We start from the raw sequence: 26,214 nt of genomic DNA, 5'->3' as shown, positions 1-26,214 counted from the left end.
CAAGCCCCTAGGTATGTTTGTGGCCAGAAAGTGTGGCTTTCCACACGTAACCTGCCTCTCACCGTGTCCTCTCGGAAATTGACACCTTGTTTTATCGGTCCTTTTTCTATTTTTAAAGTGCTCAGTCTGGCAGTGGTGCATCTTCGATTATCGCGCTCCCTGCGGCATGTACATCCTGTATTTGTAGAGCTCTTTTCCAAAACGCTATAAATCCATTTTAATAGTTTTCATGAAAATTACACATTTTTTTACCTAAACCTAGACATTTTCTTAGTATTCAATGTATCCTGTTAAAATGGTCTATTGGCTCAGTCTGAACATGTTAAACAATGATTGTTAAATGAAACAACAATTTTGTTGATTATAAATTCAAAGGTTTTTTTTTTTGTTTTTTTTTCAAAACGCTACAAATCCATCCTTTTTTTTAGCCTTTTTATATATAAATATCTAGAATCTCAGTATTGAAAGGGTGACTATATGTTTTAAACAGTTTACTGAACAGGTTGATCACCTGATACGATGTCACACACTTGCGCACACACACACACACATACGAGGTGAGGCAAGACACCCTTATATTCAAACGAACTTGGGAACTGAGCCGAGTTGGCGCTCCGGACTCTGGCCCCCAGGTGTAGGTCTCAGTGGCTCATCCAGGCCATCAAAAGTGTTAATAGAGTGGGCACTCATTTTGAAGACTGAGCAAAAACAAACTCCCTCGCTTCAAAGAACCGCCATGTTAGATTGCATCGGATTGCATTCTGATTGGTCGAGAGGACATATCGCATTTAGGCTAAAAACAGGTTTGGCGTTTATAGAGGTTTGGAAAGACACTACATCTTGCAGTATATTTTAAACAAGGAAATATAGCGATTTGGCATGAAACATTGATGGAGCAGAGAATTGTGCAGTACAACTGGCAGATATTTTTTTGTTTTATTTTTAGAAAGTCAATGGGTCTCATTCATGAAACAAGAGCACCACTATCAACGACTAATAAATCAATCTACAGCGGTCAGGTGGTATAGTGGCCACATGTTACATGTGGGAGCTTTCAGAAAACTCCCAGCTTACAAACTGTAATTACGAACTCTACGAGGATGTGAACGCTTTTTACAAGCTAGAATCTTGTAACTACAGGAATTACGAGGCCGCGTGAATGCACCTATAGCATCTGCAAACGGAGCACTTTAATCAAATAATGAATTGATTTCAATAGGGCTGGGCAAACTATGGAACTTGTTTCCTATAAAATGGCCAAAATCCTTAATTTGGTGTCATAAAATGATGCCCATATATAGTTGTCAGTCGGATTTAACCCTTTGAGCGGTACGGTCCCACATATGGGATTTTTATTTCAGTGCCCCTGGGCGTACGGTACCACAAATGGGATTTCGAACGTTCAGCGACGTCACATAACTGCCAGATTCAAACTGTGCTTTCGCGCTCCGGCTACAAGACGGACGCGCGCAGCTCTTGTCATATATCACAGCTATGCAGTGTTTTCAGGCACATAATGTTTATTTTAAGGTTTCAGACATTTAAATATGCATAAGCACCATTAAAACAATACATTAAGCGTTTATAATTTACACATTGATGTCTGACATCAGTGGAAGCAGCAATAACAAATATAATTTGGCGACATTTATTCATATCAGACACACATAATGGGCCTAAGTAACTATAAAGTTTACTCTATTATTCTTCCAGTTCACCAGCCACTTACTTGCATATATTTCGGAAGAAAATTATGAATTAAGCTGCTGTAAATCCGACTGACAGGACTATTGTGAACTGCAGCGCAAACTAAGATGGCGGCGCCCAATCTCACATTATAGATCAAGATAAAGATCATTTATAAAGGTTTTAAAATGACAAAGCACACTCACTTACACATATTTGAGAATCGGAATATCAGATAGTTGATGACATGGTAAGCAATTTTGCGAATATTTTAAATAAAAAAGGAAAAACTAAATAATAGCGATCCATAGTGTTAACTAAATAATAGCGATCCACAATCATACAGTGTTATTGTTGCTGCATTCAGCGCTCATGACACGCAAGACGCGTCGCTATGGAAACATTAAAGGCGAACGTTCTAAAATAACGGTCGCCTTAAAAAAACTCACTCTGGGGGGACAGTTCGAATATTTGAAACTCACGATCGAAAGGGTTAATGGGCGGGATTTATGGTAATTGAGAATGAACGTGCACGCGCGTCCCATTTACGACTGATTGGAATTCATTAACACACACACATTTCACTATCACTTCTGACGTTTACGAAGTATTTGTGAATCAGGAGGAGAGTTTTCGGGAAAGTCTGTTTACGCGCAAATCACTCACATATTTACTCGTATATTTACGAATGTTTCATGAATGAGACCCATTGTGTATTCACAAGGTTCCTTGTCTCTGAAAGGAATCTATTATTGTACCTGTGCCTAATAATAATGTACCAAAATCCTTAAATGAGTACAGGTAAGTGGCACTTACCTCTCTGATTATGAAGTGAAGTTCCTAAACGTAATTTAGGGAGGAGCGAGCCCATCTAATCTTCCAATCAACAGCCAGAGTATATAAGCAGCTGCTTACCTCTGTTCAGTCTCAGCTGTTTCAGCATCCCTCCACCTCCCCAAACTCCACCTTCATTTCAGGTACCTTGCCCTATGTTATCACATCCTATTTATTCACTGGGGGGTGTATCAGAGCTCGAGTTGAAGATGATTCATCGAGCCCCTCCTCAGTGGACAGCAAGCCAAGTTAGCTAACCTAATACCCTAAAGATTATATGGGCAAACAAACTCGTTAAAACATTTGAGAGGATTATGAAGGATGCACTTTTGACCATGGTATAGGCAAATCTAGATCCACTTTACTTTGCTTACAGGTCAGGCAGGGGTGTTGATGACGCTATAAGCACTCTGTTAAACATGATTTTATCACATCCTGTGATTGTTGCAATTAGTTTTTATTGATTTTTTTCCATCAGATTTGAATTGTATACAGCCTCATATCCTAGCAGAAAGGTTAATGAGTGTTCATAATATTGATTCTGGGTTGATACAGTATGTTGGCTGATGGATTTTTTTAATTGAAAGGTCTCAACGTGTGAATTTAAACTGTGTTTTACCTGATGTACTTTTTTCCTCTACCGGGTCAAGGCAAGGATGTATTCTATCACCTCTTTTATTTGTGTTTTATACTAATGACTATCAGATGCAACTAGAGAGGCATGACATCATTATGTTTGCAAATGATTCACACTGTAAACCCAAACCCATCTATCAGTGATTTAAGTTAACACTAAATATTTATAGTTTTTACAACTCTGTTTAAGTTTAGAGTTCAGGGAAAAATTCAACCATAATGAAATATTTTAATGTAAAATATACGCCTTCTAGTTGTTTTTTTGTTTTTTTAATCAAACTGTGACATCATCACTGAACGTGCACTCAGATGCTTTCCCTCCACACAGATACCCAGACATTCGCAGGGCAGTTGGATTAGACATCAGGTCAATTCAAGTCCAAATGCATGCATTTTTATTTCGATAGCTACAAAAATATGTGTGACGAATCAAAAGAGTATTGATCCATTTGCAGTTTATTGAAGTACTCAAAGATACAAAGATATAAACCAGGTAACAGGCAAAGGGTCGTGGCAGGCGGCAGACAGCATAAAGAGTAACCGGCAGAAGGTCGAGGCGGGTGGCAGACAGGGATAATCAGTAGACAGGCAGAGGTCGAGACAGGCAGCAAGAATCGTAATCCAAAGTAACAGTCCAAGTCAGCAACAGAACAGCAAAACAGGTATAAGTGGTCAGAAATGACAACCGTGGCTAATCAAGACTTCGCAATGAGAGTGAGCACGAGAGCAACTTAAATAGTGAGTGTGAGTGGAGATAATTGGATGCAGGTGCACTAGCAATCAGTCCCAGGTATGTGGGTGCATGGGAAATGTAGTCCAATTTAAACTAAAACTGACGGTGACGGCTCCCTCTGGCGGCTCTTGGAAATCTGGTGCAGGTCAATCGTGACAATATGCAAGTATTCAGCTGTTTATAATAATGTTGCAGACTGGTCTAACTGGTATCGGCTACACCGTTTGACGTGCATAGGACGTTTTTCGGTGGTTTAAATCGACCGTCGTGACTTGCACTAGTGCTCTTACTGTAATTTAGGCAAGCACGCTCATAATAGAAGTGACGCGGTCACGTCGTGCATGTAGTGCGGCGCGCTCGTTTTTCCAGGTGCGCCTATGCCGCGGCGAGATGAAAAAATCTCAACTTTTCATGTGAACTGCTCAACTGATGAGCTTCGGCCTTTCCTTACAGGGCGGGTGTTTATTTCTCATCTTCATAAATATATATATATATAGTAGTAGAGCTAATGCAAGGATTAGAAATAAATGTTTCTTTTACTGAAACTTCATTATTGTGGAAAGCGTAGTTCATGGTTGCATAGCAACGACAGACGCCGCGGGAGCATAAGCGCTTTGGAAAGAAAGAGAAAGTGGCTCCGCTGCTTATGTGATGCGATATCTGTGAATGGCCCGTAAAACGGCAACTTTTTCTTTGCATGTGGAATATGGTATGAGACAACTAGAGAATAATAATAAAAATAATAATAATATAGCGGGCTGTACTACCGTTTTGAAATCGGCCGTCACTTTATAAGTTGTTATTTTATTTTTACTGCCGCACCAAAAATATTCTCGTTGCTTTATAAAATTAATATTGAACCGCTGTACTCACATGAACTGATTTAAATATGTTTTTAGTACCTTTATGGATCTTGAGAGAGGAAATGTCATTGCTTCCTATGTAGGCCTCACAGAGCCATCAGATTTCAACTAAAATATCTTAATTTGTGTTTCAAATATTAACGAAGGTCTTATGGGTGTAGAACGGCATGAAGGTAATTAATAAATGACAGAATTTTCATTTTTGGGTGAACTAACCCTTTAATCGGCACATGAAATTATACATATAAATACTTTATACAGCATGCTAAATAGAAACATCGTTGAATACAAACACTTGTCCACCTTGGCCCTTACATGAATTAGGACAACTTGTGGACAAAATGTGACCACTTATGTTCACATGTGAATATGTCACCACATGTGAATGTCACCACATGTTCACATGTGAATAAGTCACCACATGTGAATGTCACCACATATGTCACCACATATGTTCACATGTGAATGTTACCATATGTTCACATGTAAATAAGTCACCACATGTGAATGTCACCACATATGTTAACATGTCACCACATATGTTCACATGTGAATATTTCACCACATGTGAATGTCAATGTTCACATGTGAATGTAAGGAACCCCTATCGGCCTGAGCGAAGGTTTAATGTCTTTTTAGTGCCCCTGTGAAGTTCACTCAATTTTTAGAATTTAGTTTCAATTTTACTTTAACTGTGATTTTACACCACATGTGAATGTCACCACATGTGCGTTACAGTAGGACCCCCAGGTGCAGAGTATAGGGTGACAGCAGGTGAGTATGCAGATGCAAAATTTGTGACCGATGAATGGTATAGAGAATGATACTGTCCTTTATGGTTGCAGAGTGATGATGGAGAATGATGTTTGCTGAATGGAGTCGATGACTGCAGACAACACTTCACACACAGACTGGAAACAAGGGAAACAGATAAGAAGGAACAGAAAGGTGGTGAGGTTTAAGGAGGGAAACATGGAAAGTGTGGTGAATGCGATACTCAGGAGGCAATTGGAGTTTGTAGGTGACAGGGTTGATCTGCTCCAGGATGGTGAATGGGCCAATGAACCTGGGACTCAGCTTACGACATGGTAGGCACAGACGGATGACCCTGGTGGACAGCCAGACCTTCTGTCCCGGTTGGAAGGAGGGAGCTTCGGAGCGACGAAGGTCTGCTGTCATTCTGAGCCTACGAAGAGCTCGTAGTTGTTTGTGATGTACTGAGTCCCAGACACTTTCGCTCTCTCGGAACCAGTAGTCCACAGATGGTAAGTCCGATGGTTCCCCGGTCCAGGGGAACAGTGGGGGTTGGTAACCAAGTACGCACTGGAAAGGTCTAAGTCCGGTGAGACGACAGGATTTTGAAAATCTGTCGACAATGACCAGTATGCAGGTATATTCATTTGTTGCTGGGAGATTGGTGATGAAGTCTACTCCTAGGTGTGACCAGGGTCTGTTTGGACTGGGCAGAGGAAGAAGCTTGCCGGATGGTAGATGGCATGGGCTTTTTGAGATGACACAGTCCTTGCATCCCTGCATGTACCTTCTGACATCGGCAGCCATGTTGGTCCACCAGAAGCGCTCTTTCAGCAGCGAGAGGGTTTCATAGACCCCCAGGTGGCCAGTGCCAAGTGAGGTATGTGCGGAGTAAACCAGTGGAGTGCGCCGTGTGCGGATGACATACTGCAAGCCCGGTGGGCAACCCAACGGAGTGTTGGTGGAGGCATTGGAGCAGGGCAGAGTTTCCGCAGACCAAGTGACGGGGCTGACAACAATCTGCTCTGGGAGAATGGGTTCAGGTTCCTCTGTATTTTCTTCTGGAGCATGAAGTCTTGATAAAGGCAGATCCTTTTCCTATTTAGCACCTAAACTCTGGAACAATCTTCCTAGCATTGTTCGGGAAGCAGACACACTCTGTCAGTTTAAATCTAGACTAAAAACACATCTCTTTGCTCTTGCATACACATAACACATTATCAATACATTAACATTTTTCAAATCCGTTAAAGGATTGTTACGCTGCAATAATTAGGTCGGCCGGAACCGAGAACATTTCCTATAACACTAGATATACCTGTACATCAGAATAAGAATGGCATCTACGCTAATATCTGTCTCTCTGCTTATCCTGAGGTTTGCCGGGTGCTGGATCCAGGCCGTATCCAGATCAGATGGAGAACCTGTGTCTGGACCTGACTACAACGTAGCCCAGGAGACAATGGGCCTAAAGATCCAATTCTGGCTGCATCTATAATTCAGATTTTTAATCCCCGTATCTGCTTACATATATTTATATATAATCGATTTTTAATCTCTATAATAAAAATGTACAATTCAGATTTTGATCTCCATATACATTTACATATATATATCTTCCAAGGGTTTTTTTCCCTCCTAGGACTTTTTTCCCAGTGCTAGCACGCTGGGTTTTTCTCCTAGGGGGTTTTTTCCACCCCTGGAAGTCAGCCGACATTGGCTTAATGTAGCACCATCTTGTATATGTTACATATTACCACGCTTGTTTGTACAGTTTTAACCACTTCCCTTTTTTTCTGTGCTTCTAATATGTAAAGCTGCTTTGAAACAATTACCAATTGTAAAAGCGCTATATAAATAAATTTGACTTTTGACTTAAAGCGTCCACTTTGACATTTCTGGAACCAGGTCAATAAAAGATGGTGAAGTTAAAGCGTGTGAAGAACAGCGGCCAGCGGGCCTGTTTGGGATTGAGTCTTTTAGCGGATCTGAGATACTCAAGGTTTTTATGGTCCGTTTGGACCAGGAAGGGATGTTTAGCTCCCTCCAACCAATGCCTCCATTCCTCGAGGGCTAACTTGACTGCAAGAAGTTCTCGGTTGCCGATGTCATAGTTTCTCTCCGCTGGGTTGAGCTTGCGCTAGAAGGCGGCGCATGGATGGAGGCGGCTCGGATTCCCCTGCTGCTGAGAAAGGACCGCTTCTACTCCAATTGTGGAGGCGTCCACCTCCACCACGAATGGCTTGTTTGGATCAGGGTGTACCAGGAGAGGAGCAGTGGTAAAGGCTTCTTTTAGGTCGTTGAAGGCCTCCGTGGCAGCTGGAGTCCAGGACAGAGATTTGAGCTTGTTGCGTAGGAGACTTGTGAGTGGGTTGGTGATGGAGCTGTAGTTCTGAATGAATCTTCTGTAAAAGTTTTTTCTGTAAAAAACACGAAGAAGAAGCTGGAAGCAGCAGGGGAAGTAGATGGATGTATGTAACCTTGAACCAGAGCCTCCTTGATGTACTCCACCATGGCCTTCTCCTCCGGGATGGATTAGGGGTATATCCTTCCCCTAGGCACTGACTCACCCGGAAGCAGATCTATAGCACAATCCCATGGCTGTTGTGGAGGCAGCTTGGAAGCTCTCATGGAGCAGAATACGTCGCTGAAAGGGGCGTAACACGAGGTAATATCCACAGACCGTTTCTCGATGGGACTTTTTTAATGAAAGTGGCACAGACAGGGAGATGATTGGAGCTTGGAGATCGTGGAACTGGAAGTGCCGAGAAACAGGATGGAAAACAGGTGTCGCCCCACTCCAGGACTTCTCCAGTCTTCCATGAGAGGATGGGGTTGTGCTGCTCCAACCATAGACGCCCTAATATCACGTCAGCGGTGGAACCCTCCAGAACCAACAGATGGATGTTTTCCACATGAAGAATGCCAACTTGAATTTGTAGTGGACCAATGCTCCAACTCACATGTCTTCTGCTCACAGGTTTGCCAGTTATTGAGTGGATCTGGTAGGTTGATAGTGTATTCTTGGTCTTGATGCCGAGCTGACAGCAGAGGGTGCCGGAGATGAAATTTGCTGCTGACCCAGAGTCGAGGAGAGCGGTAACTGCAATGGAGATATCAGCAGCAGTAAGTTGTACAATAAGTGGTGAGTGGTTTCATAGTATTAACATCTGGGATGATGGCACTCACCATGGGACAAGGAGGACGTGTTGGGCATGCGGAGATTACATGCCCAGGAGAACCACATTAGAGACATAGTTTCTGGGTCAGCCTTCTCTGCCGTACAGTGGGTGTCAGACGAGTAGATTCCACTTGCATTGGTTCGTTGGCTGGTTCTAGAGTGCTGACGGATTCTGGTCAGCAGAGGGAAGTGTTGAGCTGTTGCTGACCCTGGTGCTCATCGAGACACGACTGCATACGAGTGGCAAAATGGATGGAGAGTTGGATGAAACGTTCTAGGCCGATAGTATCCTCGTATGCAGCGAGATGCAACCGCACTTGAGGATCCAAACCCTGGCGATAAGTCGTCAGGAGCGCCTGTTCATTCCATCTGATTCTGCCAGCAAGTGTTCTGAATTGAATGGCATGATCATTAACAGACATCTTTCCTTGCTTCAAATTATAAAGTTTCTCACCAATAGATGAATCCCATGAGGGTTTTCCAAAAACTTCTCTGAAGTGATCGACGAAGCTGGAGTATGACTGAAGCACAGGGTTATTTTGTGACCAAATGGAATCGGCCAATTGAAGCGCCTTACAAGATAATTGTGAGATCACAAATGCTACCTTGGTCTAGTCATTGGGGAACAGGTGCGGTTGCATCTCCAGGGTCAGGGAACATTGCAGGAGGAATCCATTGCACTCCTCTGCTGAACCAGAGTAGTAGGGCGTCGGTTTGGCCATGGGACTGGCGTACACAGGCGGTGAAGAAGAGGTGGTGGTGTTTGCAGAAATGAAGGTGGGTGCTGACGGTGGTGGATGAGTGGTGAATGTGCGACGCAATGCATCCACCAAATCCTGGAACTGATCGGGTTGACTCATGCTTGTGTTCCGCTGTATTGGTCTGTTCTTCTGTTACAGTAGGACCAGCCAGGAGACAGAAGATAGGTTAACAGGTAGTTTATTGAACACAAGCAGAGTATAGGGTGACAACAGGTGCGTATGCAGATGCAAAGTTCGTGACTGATGAATGGTATAGAGAATGATACTGTCCTTTGTGGTTGCAGAATGACGATGGAGAATGGTGGTTGCTGAATGGAGTCGATGACTGCAGACAACACTTCACACACAGAATGGAAATACTGGAGGGAACTCTGAGACAAGGGAAACAGGTAAGTACCAAGGAGAGTCCTTGAGGTAAGCATTCAGGTAAGTCCTTAGATGCGAACGAGACTGGACAATGTGACTGTGTGTGTGAGTGTCTTAAATAGTGCTGACGATGAGCTGATGAGGTGCAGGTGGCGGTGCTTAGTACTCCGGGGAAGGTGTGCGATGTGATTGGTGGATGTTGGAGCCTGGCGTGTCTGTGACACATTGTCTATGTGTTCTTCAATCATTGTGAATTAAATTACCTAAAATTACATTTATATGTACAGTGAGTACAGAAAGTATTCAGACCCCCTTAAATTTTTCACTCTTTGTTATACTGCAGCCATTTGCTAAAATCATTTAAGTTATTTTTTTTCAGCACCCCATATTGACAGAAAAACACAGAATTGTTGACATGTTTGCAGATTTATTAAAAAAGAGAAACTGAAATATCACATGGTCCTAAGTATTCAGACCCTTTACTCAGTATTTAGTAGAAGCACCCTTTTGATCTAATACAGCCATGAGTCTTTTTGAGAAAGATGCAACAAGTTTTTCACACCTGGATTTGGGGATCCTCTGCCATTCCTCCTTGCAGATCCTCTCCAGTTCTGTCAGGTTGGATGGTAAACATTGGTGGACAGCCATTTTTAGGTCTCTCCAGAGATGCTCAATTGGGTTTAAGTCAGGGCTCTGGCTGGGCCATTCAAGAACAGTCACGGAGTTGTTGTGAAGCCACTCCTTCATTATTTTAGCTGTGTGCTTAGGGTCATTGTCTTGTTGGAAGGTAAACCTTCGGCCCAATCTGAGGTCCTGAGCACTCTGGAGAAGGTTTTCGTCCAGGATATCCCTTTACTTGGGCGCATTCATCTTTCCCTCAATTGAAACCAGTCGTCATATCCCTGCAGCTGAAAAACACCCCCACAGCATGATGCTGCCACCACCATGCTTCCCTGTTGGGACTGTATTGGACAGGTGATGAGCAGTGCCTGGTTTTCTCCACACATACCGCTTAGAACTAAGGCCAAAAAGTTCTATCTTGGTCTCATCAGTCCAGAGAATCTTATTTCTCACCATCTTGGAGTCCTTCAGGTGTTTTTTTTAGCAAACTTCATGCAGGCTTTCATGTGTCTTGCACTGAGGAGAGGCTTCCGTCGGGCCACTCTGCCATAAAGCCCTAAGTGGTGGAGGGCTGCAGTGATGGTTGACTGCTATCTCCCCCGATAGCTCAGTTTGGCCGAACGGCCAGCTCTAGAAAGGGTTCTGGTCATCCCAAACGTCTTCCATTTAAGGATTATGGAGGCCACTGTGCTCTTCGGAACCTTAAGTGCAGCAGAATTGTTTTTTTTTTTTTTTAACCTTGGCCAGATCTGTGCCTTGCCACAATTCTGTCTCTGAGCTCTTCAGGCAGTTCCTTTGACCTCATGATTCTCATTTGCTCTGACATGCACTGTGAGCTGTAAGGTCTTATATAGACAGGAGTTTGGCTTTCCTAATCAAGTCCAATCAGTGTAATCAAACACAGCTGGACTCAAATGAAGGTGTAGAACCATATCAAGGATGATCAGAAGAAATGGACAGCACCTGAGTTAAATATATGAGTGTCACAGAAAAGGGTCTGAATACTTAGGACCATGTGATATTTCAGTGTTTCTTTTTTAATAAATCTGCAAAAATGTCAACAATTCTGTGTTTATCTGTCAATATGGGGTGCTGTGTGTACATTAATGAGGAAAAAAAGAGAACTTAAATGATTTTAGCAAATGGCTGCAATATAACAAAGAGTGAAAAATTTAAGGGGGTCTGAATACTTTCTGTACCCACTGTATTTCATAAATATTAGATCCATTAATTTGAAAATAAAAGTGTACAAGCAGAAAATAAATTCAGTCTGCTATACTCTTAACATGTAGAGTGGACACTTTAGATGTGTGTGTTGGTTAACAGCAGTGAAATGTTGTTTATTTATTTATGAATGCATCCATCTGATTTCAAGTGTATGTAGTGTTCTGTGTTTGTTCTTAGTTACTGACCCCAAGACAAAACAAACTGAATAGACAAATTATTTAATCAAGCAATTTGAATTATTTTATTGTTAAAATTTCTTTCAGGAATAACAGAAATACCAAAGAGCAGGTTTGATAAAGATAATGTTTTAATAACAGTTAATGAATACAATGAACAACCGCAAAAACATGGCAGAGATGATGGTAATAGAAACAGAAGAGGCAGATGTGGGCAACAATGTTTTAATGTTCAGTATATACTATAATCGTTAAAGAAACAGGCTTGCATGCACAAACTGTTGTGGGAAGAAGGCCAGTGAAGGAATAATGCATATTGTTTGTATACAGACCACATCCGTGGCACAACAGGGAGACAAACATAACAAACCTGAAATAATCCAGAGACCTGAAAATAATTTTAATGTCAGCTACCGAAGTGTTATTAATTTTTTCTTTGTCAATGAGGGCAAATTCAAATAAATGTATTTATTTATTTATTTTTATTTTTTCAAAAATGTCAATTTATGGGTGGCACATAACATTTTGGAAATCATTTGCAAACTATTTATAGTTAATTTATAGTTAATATATTGTAGACTCTACATTGTAGTATATTAATAATTAACTATATTAATTAATTAATTTGTTGGTTGAGATGGTTATTGTTATTGTTATGATCACGGACGGTGCACGTGTGCATACCGAACGCGTCTTTCCGCGCTTATGGGCAAAGGAGTTACTTTGAAAGACTGAGTGGAATGCGGGAAATCAGGTATACTAGGGCCCTAAATTGTAATGGACTGGAGCTCACGGTTTACATCGAGAGAAATGGGAATGGGGGAGGGATGCGAAAGGGCACTTTCACAGTTGATTATTTACAAAGAAAAGCTCCCAGAAACATTAAAATGGTCTCATTTGAAAGAAAATATCCTAAGCTAAAAGATGATATATTGTGACTGATTGAAGCAGCCCTTATCAAAAGTGCGGGGGTCGATTTCTGTCTTTTCAAAACCGCGGTGGTCCTGACCCCACATATGGGGCACATAGCTCTTTTCAGCTCAACCTATATACATTGAGGAGGCCGTAAGGCCTTCCACTCACATTAATAGCCTAATGCAGAAGGCCGGGGACGACTCTCACAAAGAGAGGAGGCGTACTAGGATCACTAGCCACTAGTCTTAAGCTGGAGAGGCTCCAGGCTACTGCATTCTAGGAGGCGGAAAGCTACAGATGAACCACCTCTGTAAAAAAAAAAAAAAAAATGTATTCCTGAGTACAAGCCTAGGCCGGATATTGGGGTGGCCCAAAAGAAGGGCCGGCATTCATCCACTTATGACCTTGCTAGAGCTCAATAAAGCAGAGACTTCAGCCTAACAACTCTAAAGAAAGGAGACAGGCTCACACAACACTCAGGGGAACTGACCACCTGGAGCACAATGGAGTGGTGGCTTAAACAAAAGGACGCTCCAGGTGAGAGGAAACCAACACACTCACCACAGGGAATGTCAAGGTGGCCTTAACAGGCCATCACTTGAGGACAACTACCTCGAGCTCAGCAGAGCAGAGGCAAATGAGAGGAAGCCAACATACTCATCATAGGGTGATTGTCAAGGTGGCCTTGCAGTAGGCCAATGTCAAAGACCTCAACTACCTAGAGCTCAAATGGAGCAGCAGGCTTGAATAGAGACTCTCAAACAAGAGGAAGCCAGCTCACTCATCACAGGGTCTATCTGGAGCTCGGGGGAGCGGAGGCTTCATATTGCCTTCTACTCTCTAAGGGAGAGGAAACTGCTTCACTCGACCTAGGGAAAGTATCAACATCTCAAAATTGTGATATTACCTGGACCTCAGCAGAGTGGTGGCTTCAACAAACGATTCTCTTTAACTCCCTGAGGTCTGAGAACGCGGCGGCGCGCCATTATACTCCGTCATTTCTTGTCATAGAGACATAAGTAATATATCAATTGAAACTATAGAATGTCTTCTTTTATTTGTGTACACTCAAAGTAAAAACACAATGTTGTGCTTTTTGTAAAATAATAAAAACTAACATGATGCGTGATCTCTCCTCTCCTTCTGAACGAAGTCCAATCTGATAGTTCTCAGAAAATGAACTGTAACTTATGATTCAGCTCATTACCTGCTAATGCGGCCACGGCCACGGAGCCAGCGCTATTCAGAGGCAATACATGCATTCATCGTCTCAATCGTGTATTTATTGTCTTGAAAAGTGTTTATTTGGATGTTAAAGCCATGGTTAGCGATCTGTAGAAGACATGCCATTAGTTCCTAGTTCCTTTTCTTCTTTATATGAATTTGTGGCCTAAAGGTGTACAGAGAGCACCCTCCAGCTGCAAGTATGAATTAAAAACACCATTCCTGAAATGTCCTCTTCTTCTTTAGAATAATTTGTGGACTAAATGTGCACAGAGAGCGCCCTCCGGCTGCAAGTATGAATTGAAAACACAGTATCCACCACTCATAGTGATGACAATAAATATTACTTCTCAGTATAGAAAATTGACATAAATGTATAAGAATCCATCACTATTTCTCCAAAAGTGCATGCTTTTAAGCTAAAAGCCTATATGAAATGCCATAGAGGTAACATAATTGTTCAGACACTTTGCATCACAGAAATACATTATATTTTAAAGAATATAATAGAATACCATTATTTTAAATTGTAATAATATTTCACAGTATTGCTGTTTGATGAGCTGAGACATTATTACAGAGGGATTTTTTCACAGCCTACCTGACTGAAAGGCCTCATTAATATGCAAGTCATTTCAGGTCATTATTATGTGATTCTTTTGTATTCTCATGTGTAAATGGCCCATTATTTATGCCGATTCACGCCTCCATGCATACTGTGTTTCTTGACAAAAAGTGTCTTACAAAAACTAAATCAATATATTGTTTTATATGAAGGAGTAGGCAGCATAATTTTTACATAATTCTGAAGCAAAAACTCTAGTCTACAACCTCCAATACCCAAAATGAGCAGCATCCTAAAAAAAAAAAAAACAACTCTCAGATTGAAAGGAGACCATGCCATTCACTACAGGTGATATTTTGTTCTTAATGCTTCCCACTATTAAGACCTCATAAAGAAAAGAGGCACATAGTAAGGGTGCCACGATAACCTTCCCTAATAATGGGAGCTCCAGGGCCTCAGTTTAAATGCCCCAATAAAAAAAAAAAAAAAAAAAAAAGTGTAATGGCTCTCACAAAGGGGGAGAGGTAACCTAAAGCTCAACATGAGACTTCAAAAAGCAGAGGCCTAAATGTAAAAGTGGCCTGCCATACTCTGCAGTCTGAAAGAATGCGCTCACTAACAAGTTCTGTGCCGGATCCACAGATGGGTCCAAAAAGATGGAACCAACACATCATTAGCCCAGCCTCAGGCCTGATGTGAAGCGCCTGGGATATAAAAGAATAAAAGCCCCCCTATTATTCCTTTCTATAGGAAGCTGAGGTCACTAAATGTAAAATGGCTCTTACACCAGAAAGGCAACCTGCAAAGCTCAACCTGTAACCACAGTAAATGGAGGGCTAAATGTATATGAGGCCTGCTATACTGCTGTAGACTGAAAGGATGCACTCAATACCAAGCCCTTATGCCGGACCAACAGAAGGGATAATAATAATGGAACAGAACCCAACATCAGTACATTCTCAGACCTGATGAAAAGCACCTAATGTGAATAAACACTCCCTTTATTCCTCGCCTTAGGGAGCTGAGGTCACTGAAAATATAACAGTTCTCACCAACGGTGAGGCGACCTACAAAGCTCAACCTATGAAAACAGAAAGCGGAGACCTTAACATAAATAAGGCCTGCCATATTACTGTAAACTGAAAGGAATAAACACTAACAAGCCCTGTGCTGGACCAACAGAAGGGTTCCAATAATGGAGCAGACTCATCATCATTTTAAGGCACACACAGATGCATGAGTCAAGTGTGTTACTAGGTAACCGTACATGGTGTAGGGTCTGCACAGTTTCGAAAATGAGCAGGTCCCACCATAAACTGTGTTTAAGCCTCATTTCACTGAACTTTGGTTTGTAAATCTCACATTGGCTCTGGCCTGGCAGACACTAATGGATCACGAAACCCTTTTTATAACCATTCGATAGATTCCTGACCATTCCCTTCACGACTTCAAAAGGGGTTGCATCCAGCTCGGATCGGGTTACTACGAGCCAGGCCTCCATTCCAAAACAGCAATAAAATAGAAAATACATGCACACAGACACATACATAAAGACTGTATGCACAAATATGATTGTACCTGCAAATAGGAATGTATCCGCCATTGTAGTTCTTGTTGCATTTATGTATTACTAGTGTAGAAGTGTAGAAATGACTGTAGTGGGTTAATTTTCATGTTAAATGATAGTATTTGAGTATAAAGTGTATCTTCTTTAGATAATGGACACCAGTCAAGTTTGGACTCTCCGTAAAGCTCTGGGTCTGCCTTATTCACTATGTCACGTTGCTGACAAATGCATTGTTCTATTTGTTTAATGGTACTGTGAAGAAAGTACTATCTGATCTGATATCCATAAATTATGCAAATTCAGCCAGGAGACAAGACAAAGAAAACTTTGCCCGCCAAACATTGCCACGCATCTATTGGCCGTCCAGCCAAAGAGGTGTGTTAGTTTGGTTTTCCATAAAAGCAACGACACGCGTCTCTTAGTTGCACAAGTTTTCCTGTCGCCAAGCTTTCGACACTCTCCCCTGGGAGCGGACTCTCTTCTTTATTTTCCAGTTATATTACTCTTCAGTTTAAACCTTGTTTGAAAACCCCACCGGAGGAAACCCTATCGGAAAGGACCAAGCGATCCAAGACTTTACGGCACACTGACGTGAACCTATTGTCACAGACACGTCAGGTTCCACCTCACTTCCTTACCCACGCACTCAATCACCAGCCTACTAATCACCGCCACCTGCACATCATCACCGCAGTCATCAACCACAGGATAAATACCACACACTCACACACACACATTGTCCGGTCTCGTTTGTGATACAGCCTGTTGTACGCTTACCTTCAAGGACTCCAAAGTGATACTTACCTGTCTCCATTATCTCCTTCATCTCCATCGTCTCCTGGTCTCCTCGTGTGCTTACCTTCCTGTGTGTGAGTGTGTTCGTCTGCCAAGTCCAGCGTCTTCTCCCAGAGTCACCTGCATCATAAAGCAAAAGGACAGTATTAATTCTTATTCTCCTTCAAGATCATCGTATTCATCAGTCTACTCACCTGTTTCTCTGCTGATCATATCAATAAACTGCAACATTGCTTTTATCTCTGCCTCCGGTGTCTCTGTCATAACAGAAGACCGGACCATAACAACCATCGATCAGCATGAGCCATCACGAACCGTTCCAAGAGCTCGTGGACGCATTCCGACGAGCACTCACTCCACAACCACCATCACCATCACCTGTATCCACCGCCGCGGCTGCTTCCGCATCCACCACCACCGTTGCTTCTCCTGTGTTCACCGCCAGTCCCATGGCCAAACCGGCGCCCTTCTCAGGATCGGCGAAGGACTGCAGTGGATTCCTCCTTCAGTGTGAGTTGGTTCTGGAGATGCAGCCGCACTTATATCTTACCGACACAGCGAAGATAGCGTTCGTGATTTCCCAACTGCACGGCAAGGCTCTCCAATGGGCGCATTCTCTCTGGACACAGAAAGGACCTGTTGTAAAATCCTATGCTGCTTTCGTTTCTCACTTCAGAGAAGTTTTCGGAAAACCCCTAACTGATTCATCAACTGGTGAGAAATTGTATAATTTAAAACAAGGAAACAATACGGTTAACGATTATGCCTTGCAGTTCTGAACACTCGCCGCAAACAGTGGATGGAACGAACAAGCCCTCATCACAACCTTCCGACAAGGTCTGGAACCCAACGTGCGGCTGCATCTCGCTGCATACGAGGACTCTATAGGACTCGAACGTTTCATCCAGCTCGCCATCAGAGTGGGTTCTCGTATGCAGTCCTGTCTCCTTGAGCACCAGGGCCAGCCACTAGCAGGCACGCGGGTTCCGTTGGTCCGAACCCGTCTGCTCTCCAGAACCAGCCACCGAACCTATGCAATTGGATAACTCCCGTTTGTCACCTACAGAGAGACAAAGAAGGCTGACCCTGAATCTGTGCTTATATTGTGGATTACCTGGGCATGTCATCTCTACATGCCCAACCCGTCCTCCTCGACCTGTGGTGAGTGCTATCATTCCCTCTATTCAGAACATGAAACCACTCACTACAATCGTAAACCTTACTGCTGCTGATGTTTCCATTCCAGTGGTGGCACTCCTCGATTCAGGGTCAGCAGGAAACTTAATCTCCGGCGCCCTCTGTCGACACCTCGGGCTCAAGACCTCGCCGTCTCCGACTCACTATCAGATCAACTCCATCACGGGCAAACCCCTGAGCCGTAAGACGGTTCGCCGTGTCGCTGGACCCCTTCAACTACAAGTGGGTATCTTCCATCAAGAACTCATCCATCTGCTGGTTCTGGAGGAGTCCACCGCTGACGTGGTTCTAGGGCGCCCGTGGCTGGAGCTCCATAATCCCACCATCTCCTGGCGCATGGGCGAAGTCCTGAAGTGGGGCGACCACTGTTTCTCCAGCTGTTTTCCAGACCCTCCTGTTCCAAGATCTCCTCCCTCCAAGAACCTCTCCATCAATGCTACCTCCATTGAGAGCCCTGTGGAAAAACGCTCCGTCGACATACCTCCCGACTACGCCCCTTCAGTGACGTCTTCTGCCCGCAACGCGCCTCCAAACTTCCTCCACACCGGCCGTGGGACTGCGCCATTGATCTGTTACCGGGTGAGCCAGTGCCTAGGTGACGCATCTACCCCTTATCTGTGCCGGAGGAGAAGGCCATGGAGGAATACATCAAAGAGGCCCTTAACCAAGGATACATCCGTCCGTCTACTTCCCCTGCTGCTTCAAGCTTCTTCTTCATGGCCAAGAAGGATGGAGGCTTGCGGCCCTGCATCGATTACCGGTCACTAAACAAGTTCACAGTCAAATTCCGTTACCCACTTCCCCTCGTCCCAGCGGCCCTGGAACATCTCCGCGGTGCCACTGTGTTCACCAAGCTGGACCTCCGCAGCGCGTACAACCTCATCCGGATACGCGAGGGGGGCGAATGGAAGACCGCCTTCGTCACGCCCCACCGGTCACTACGAATACCTTGTGATGCCGTATGGCCTGGTCAACGCCCCCTCCGTATTCCAGGATTTCATCCATGAGGTGCTCCGGGAGTTTCTCCACAAGTTCGTGTTGGTATATATCGATGACATCCTTATTTACTCCCGGAGCTTGGCCGAACATTGCCACCACGTTGCGGAGGTCCTCCAACACTTATGGCAATACATCTGTTCCTGAAAGCAGAGAAGTGCTCTTTCCACCAGCCCTCTGTCCACTTCCTAGGATAAGTGATTGATCACAGTGGCATCCGGATGGACGAGGGGAAGGTATCTGCCATCCAGAACTGGCCAGCTCCAAGCACCATAAAAGAACTCCAACGATTCCTTGGTTTCTCCAATTTCTACCGTCGATTCATCAAAAACTACAGTACTATCGTCAGCCCACTCACCAACCTCCTCCGTAAGCAGCCCAAGTCTCTGTCCTGGTCCCAACCTGCCATAGAAGCTTTTGAAACCCTCAAGAAAGCCTTCACCACCTACCATTCGTCGTAGAGGTGGATGCCTCCACCACAGGAGTGGGAGCGGTCCTGTCGCAGCAGCAGGGGAATCCAAGTAGGCTCCATCCATGCGCCTTCTTCTCCCGCAAGCTCAACCTGGCGGAGGTAAACTACGACATCGGGGACCGTGAACTCCTGGCTGTGAAACTCGCCCTTGAGGAATGGAGGCATTGGTTGGAGGGGGCCAATCATCCTTTTCAAGTTCTCACCGACCACAAGAACCTCGAATATCTGAAAGCCGCCAAACGACTCAGCCCTCGCCAAGCCCGCTGGGCGATGTTCTTCTCAAGATTCCATTTCACCATCTCATACCGACCTGGCTCAAAGAACCTGAAAGCCGATGCTCTCTCTCGTCTCCACGCTCCAGAAGAAAAGAACAAAGAACCCGAAACCATCCTGCCTGAATCTATTTTCGTCAGCCCCATCGAATGGTCAGAAGAGACCTTACCCTCCTCCAATGCCTCCTCACGCACTCCGCCGGGTTGTCCCCAGGGCTTGCGCTACATCACCAGGACACGACGCACTCCACTTCTCACTCCGTTCACACTTCACTTGGCACTGGTCACCCGGGGTCAATGAAACCCTCTCGCTGCTCAAACAGCGCTTCTGGTGGCCAAACATGGTCAACGATGTCAGGAGGTACGTGCAGGGCTGCAGGGAGTGCGCCATCTCCAAGAGCCCACGCCACTTGGGAGTAGATTTTGTCACGGATCTCCCCGAGTCTGATGGTAACACCTGCATTCTGGTCGTCGTAGACCGCTTCTCTTAAGCCTGCCGCCTTATTCCCCTGGAGGGTCTACCAACAGCTATGACCACAGCAGAGTTAATGTTTAACCATGTCTTCCGTCACTACGGAATCCCCGAAGACATAGTCTCAGACAGAGGGCCACAATTCATCTTGCGGGTCTGGAAGGCCTTCTTCTCCCTCCTGGGTGTGACCGTCAGTCTGTCGTCTGGATACCATCCTCAGTCGAACGGGCAGACGGAACGGAAGATCCAGGAGATTGGCCGCTTCCTGCGTACCTTCTGTCATGGCCACCAGGACTCCTGGAACCAGTACCTGGGCTGGGCTGAGTACGCCCAGAACTCCCTCCGTCAAGCTACAACAGGATTAACACCTTTCCAATGCGTGCTCGGCTTCCAGCCCCCACTGTTCCCCTGGGACGAGAGGGTATGGGACTCAGCTCACCACCAGCTGCAGAGAGCCCTGCACAGGCGCAAGACGACAGCCGACCTTCGGCGCTCCCACGCTCCAAACTACCAACCGGGGCAGAAGGTCTGGCTGTCCACCAGAGACATCAAGAGTCCCCGCTTCATTGGCCCGTTCACCATCCTTCAACAGATCAACCCTGTCACTTACCGGTTACAACTCCCAGCACAATACAAGAGTATTCACCCAACTTTCCATGTTTCACTATTAACACTCTGAGGTCTAAAAACGCGCTGGCGCGTTTTGCAGTTTTTTTTTCACATTGCAGCAAAACAGACTTCAAATACTCCATCATTTTTTGTCATAGAGACATAAGTAATATATCAATTGAAACTATAGAATGTCTTCTTTTATTTATATACACTCAAAGTAAAAACAAAATGTTGTGCTTTTTGTAAAATAAAGAAAACTAACATGATGCGTGATCTCTCCTCTCCCTCTGAACGAAATCCAATCTGATAATTCTCAGAAAATGAACTGTAACTTAGTGAATACTAATCACAGAAAAATTAAACTTATGTCTAAAAAAAACGTTAAGATGTCAGGTTTTAAATCATGTAAGTCAAATCGAAAACAAACCTTCTGTGTTTATGTAATCTGTATGAAAAGAGAGCCATGTCAGAAGACTGTGATTCAGCTCATTATCCGCTAATGCGGCCACGCCCACGGAGCCAGCGCTATTCAGAGGTAAATTCAGAGGCAATACATGCATTCATCATCTCAATCGTGTTTTTATTGTCTTGAAAAGTGTTTATCTGGATGTAAAAGTCATGGTTAGCGATCTCTAGAAGACATGCAGTTACTTCCTGTTTACTTTTCTTCTATGAATGAATTTTAGATGAGTTTTTGTTTCTTTAGCGCCATCCTGCTGCTGTATGAATTGGAAACTCCATTCATGGAATAGCCTCTTCTTCTTTTAGATGAATTTGTGGACTAAAAATGCACAGAGCGCCATCCGACTTCAAGGATGAATTGAAAATACCAGCGCTCATAGTAATGACAGTGAATATTAAATAAAAATAACTCCTCTGTATAGAAAATTGACATAAGCATATGAGAATCCAATATTTCTCCACATGTGCATGCTTTTAAACTAAAAGCCTATATTCAGACTCTTTGCATCACAGAAATACATTATATTTTAAAGTATAATATAAAACCATTACTTTATATTGTAATAATATTTTTCTGTATGTTTCATATATCATAATGAGCTTGAGACATCACAGAAGGTTTTTTTTCACAGCCTACCTGACTGAAATGCCTCATTAATATGCAAGTCATTTCAGCTCATTACTATCCAATTCTTTTGTCTTCACAGGTGAGAATGGCCCATTTTCAGTGGTGATTCACGCCTCCTCGCATACTGTGTTTCTTGGCAAAAAGTGTCTTACAAAAACTAAATGAATATATTGTTTTATATGAAGGAGTAGGCAGCATAATTTTTACATAATTCTGAAGCAAAAATTCTAGTCTACAACCTCCAATACCCAAAAGTCTTGTGAACACAGATTTACTATACTTTTTTTGGCCTTATTTCAGTGACTTAAGTTTTTTGTTTTTTCAATAACCACGCATAAATGTTATTCCTTCAAAAACACAAACATGTACATACATGTTCCTCACATATTATTGTAGCCTAGTTTGTGCTGAATACAGTGTAATGACACTTTTTCCATTAATATGTTTATGAAGAACTGAAAAAAGCACAAATGTCAGAGCATGTCAAAACTTCTCCAGGCCCCAAATCAGCCTCAGACTCCAGAGGGTTAAAACCTCACCACCCTTCTGTTCTTCCTCCCACAGAACCTGACGTGGCAGCCGTTGAGCCCCCCCTTCCACTCATCCTGGATGATGGAACAGCCTACGTTGTACGTGAGATTCTGGACTCCCGGCGCCGTGGTGGTCTTTTAGAGTATCTAGTGGACTGGGAGGGCTACGGTCCCGAAGAACGCTCATGGGTCCCCAAGAATGATATCCTTGATCCTGCTCTGTTACAGACCTTCCACACCAACCACCCAGACAGACCTGCCCCACGACCTCGAGGACGACCACCACGACGTCGGGGTCCACGGCCCTCTGGAGCGGGCCGTGGGAGGGGGGGTACTGTCACAGACACGTCAGGTTCCACCTCACTCCCTTACCCACGCACTCAATTACCAGCCTACTAATCACCGCCACCTGCACATCATCACCGCAGTCATCAACCACAGGATAAATACCACACACTCACACACACACACACATTGTCCGGTCTCGTTTGTGATACAACCTGTTGTATGCTTACCTTCAAGGACTCCAAAGTGATACTTACCTGTCTCCATTATCTCCTTCGTCTCCATCGTCTCCTGGTCTCCTCGTGTGCTTACCTTCCTGTGTGTGAGTGTGTTTGTCTGCCAGCTCCAGCGTCTTCTCCCAGAGTCACCTGCATCATAATTTGCCATTCTTTGATCATCTCTCTTTTCCTGCCTTTACTTTCGCTTTGTATATATCTGTATCTACTGTATATTTAGCTGTATAACCGTTGTATTATCCATTTCATATATTAAACACATTGTATTCATGCTTGTTTGTTCTTTGCTCATTCAACAAAAACTAGGTCACTTTAACATTTTCGATCGCTTTACGCTTTGATGCTATAATAGGAACTTGTTCTCGTGGCCAGAGAATAACTCCTTTTATAATATTCTATGAGGAGCTAACGGATTGCTGGACAAACTGATAGTTTCTCTAAATAATTATTAAATCAGAACTAATATATGTAATTGATTATAATTCGTTATAATTAATTCACAATATATGTTTAATTCCCCCTTGGGTCGGTATATGCATCATAATTAATCATAAACTTTATAGCGTTTCAGACACCGGTTCCCGCTAAGGCATTCCCCATTAGCATTCTAGGATGCAATGTGAGTTCCCGTTCGAAAGGGACCTGCAACATCAAAGAGAGAGAGAGAAATTAGTAAATGAATGGGCATTGATATCGGTGAGTACTAGAAAAAAGTTTTAAAAAATGGTACCGGTGCATCCCTAATTATCACTTATTAAACATCCAATCTTATATTCATTTAACTCAATAGAAAGATCATCCATATACAAATTAAAAAGAAGAGGTGACAATATTCCCCCCTTGCCAAACTCCACTTGTCATATAAATGGGTGTCAAAACATTCCTACCCCATCTGACTTGTATGGATTGATGTATATACCAGTAATGTAAAATCCTAATCAGATAAGGGGGTAACCCCTCTTTCTTGTAGCTTTATAAATAGTTTCACATAATTAATATGAACAAATGCCTTAGAAGCATCCAAAAAACACATAAATACTGTTGAATTGTGCCTATTACTAACCACTTCCTTTAATGAATATATGTATAAATCAGTGCCATGCTAACTTTTAGAACCAAATTGATTATCGGTAGTTATTAAATATTCTTTAAGCCTAACCATAAGGATATGCTCCAATAGCGTAGTACTCAAGATCGGTCTTTTTAAATGTCTTGGTCTCGTCTCGGAATCGACCGCATTTTTACTCGGCCTCGTCTCAGTCTCGGACGAAGAGGACTTGAGATTTCATTTCAAGACCGGTCAAGACCAAAACTGAGGGCATATCACAAAATTATTTGTTAACATCATTACTGTGATTAGACATTAAACTTCTGACCAAGAGCTTGACTCATGTCTAATTTTAAATGTTTTTAGTTTTTACTCCCCTCCCCGCACCGCGCCGCCAACCCCCACATCGCATCACACACACACACACACGCTCCACACGTGAATGCGGGAGACAGGAGAGCAAGCTGTGCTGTCACCGTGACCGTGGCTGTCGGAGAGATGTCCGCCAATTTTTTTTTTATTTTTAATTTTTTTAGGCATTGTAAGGAACCCCGCATCGGCCCAAAAACGTAATCCAACACGCCCGGGCGAAAGTTAACGCATGTATGTCTTTTCAGCGTCTCTATGAAGTTCACTTAATTTCACTCGTTTAATCTGACTCCAATTTTAAATGATTCTTATTCTTAGGTTGTGCTTCCAATTAGAAATGACTCATTAGTTATTCCTTAATGTAGATTTTTGATTATTCTGATTACCTTGTAGTTTCAATTATTTCGTTCACTGCAGTCCCAGTATCGCTTTAGAAGAGTTACTTCGGCCAACTTGAGTACTCTTCCCGAACACAAACTCGTCAGTTCTGACCTTAAACATTGGATGCAGGGTAAAAATATACCTTTAAGTCGGTCGTGCTCTGCTTACTCATAACAAAAAGCATAGTTTTTATATATTTACGAAAACTGCAACTTATTTAAGGCAGTGATAGTCAGAAATTGAAATGGACTTAATTGATGTGCCCCATGCTCCAACTATTAAACCTTCCGTATGAACAATCCTGAGCACAGATTTGAGGTAATACCTTCACTTTGATCTACTAGAAATAATGAATTAAGAATAATACAGAATCAACCAAATATAACATTCTATTTGTCAAGTAAAAATATATCATGCCAATTACATTACAGTTAGACAATTAGAAGCCAATTCAGAAATAATGAATGCATAACATCAGTTGAAATGCATATACACACAGTGGTGGACTAGTGTTTGAAGACACTTGTCCATCACTGCGTGGGGGTCTCTGATTACAGAAAATCCCCCCTGACTGCTTTGCTTTTTTATACCAGAACCAGACCAAAAGGATTGTAAATGTTTATTACACCAACACCTGTTTTGGGGGAGAGGAGAAGAGACACCACCCAAAAAGAGGACATAATTTTCCTTAGTTTTCCATCTTCTTCATAATACTAGTGACTGCTGTGAAATTGAGACCATTTTACCAATCGCACTGAGACATTTAAAATGATACCAAACATGAAAGGGAAAAACAATATATATACAAGTTACATTATACATAGAATATAAACTTTCAGTGACTTGAGGCAGGGGGAAGGATACATACTGTAGATGTGTGAGGGCAAGGCGTTGTCCTATCCTATTCCTTTAAGATCTTCTCTTCAGATAAGCTTTATTGCTTTATTGCAGGATGCTTGATCTCAGTTTTTGTTTAGCAGGAAAATCAAGCCTTACAGCATTAATCTGCCATAACTTTAAAAGACAATATCTCTGTGTGCATTGAACAGCTTTTCAGATACTGTTTATGCTCAAGCAGCAACATTACACACTAAAGTTAAAAAGTGAAATCGCACTGAACCACCCCTTTAAGACAAAATGGACTGTCTAGATTTATACCTCTCGAGATTTTTAAAATGTGCGCGAGCGCTTTTTCACAAAGCAAACTCACAAGCAGAAGGGGGTGAGGATTATGAGCTTTATTGGGACCAACCACGTCTGGGTGATCGAGGCATTTTAGCTTCAGTTTTTAACAGGAGTGTGGTAGGCTTGCTGTCCACAAACAAACTTAATTGACAAAATACAAGTGTTA

Source organism: Chanodichthys erythropterus, chromosome 17 (genome assembly GCF_024489055.1).
Source record: "Chanodichthys erythropterus isolate Z2021 chromosome 17, ASM2448905v1, whole genome shotgun sequence".
Classification (NCBI taxonomy): domain Eukaryota; kingdom Metazoa; phylum Chordata; class Actinopteri; order Cypriniformes; family Xenocyprididae; genus Chanodichthys; species Chanodichthys erythropterus.
The sequence above is the reverse complement of the archived record's forward strand: the minus strand, read 5'-3'. Positions refer to the sequence as shown.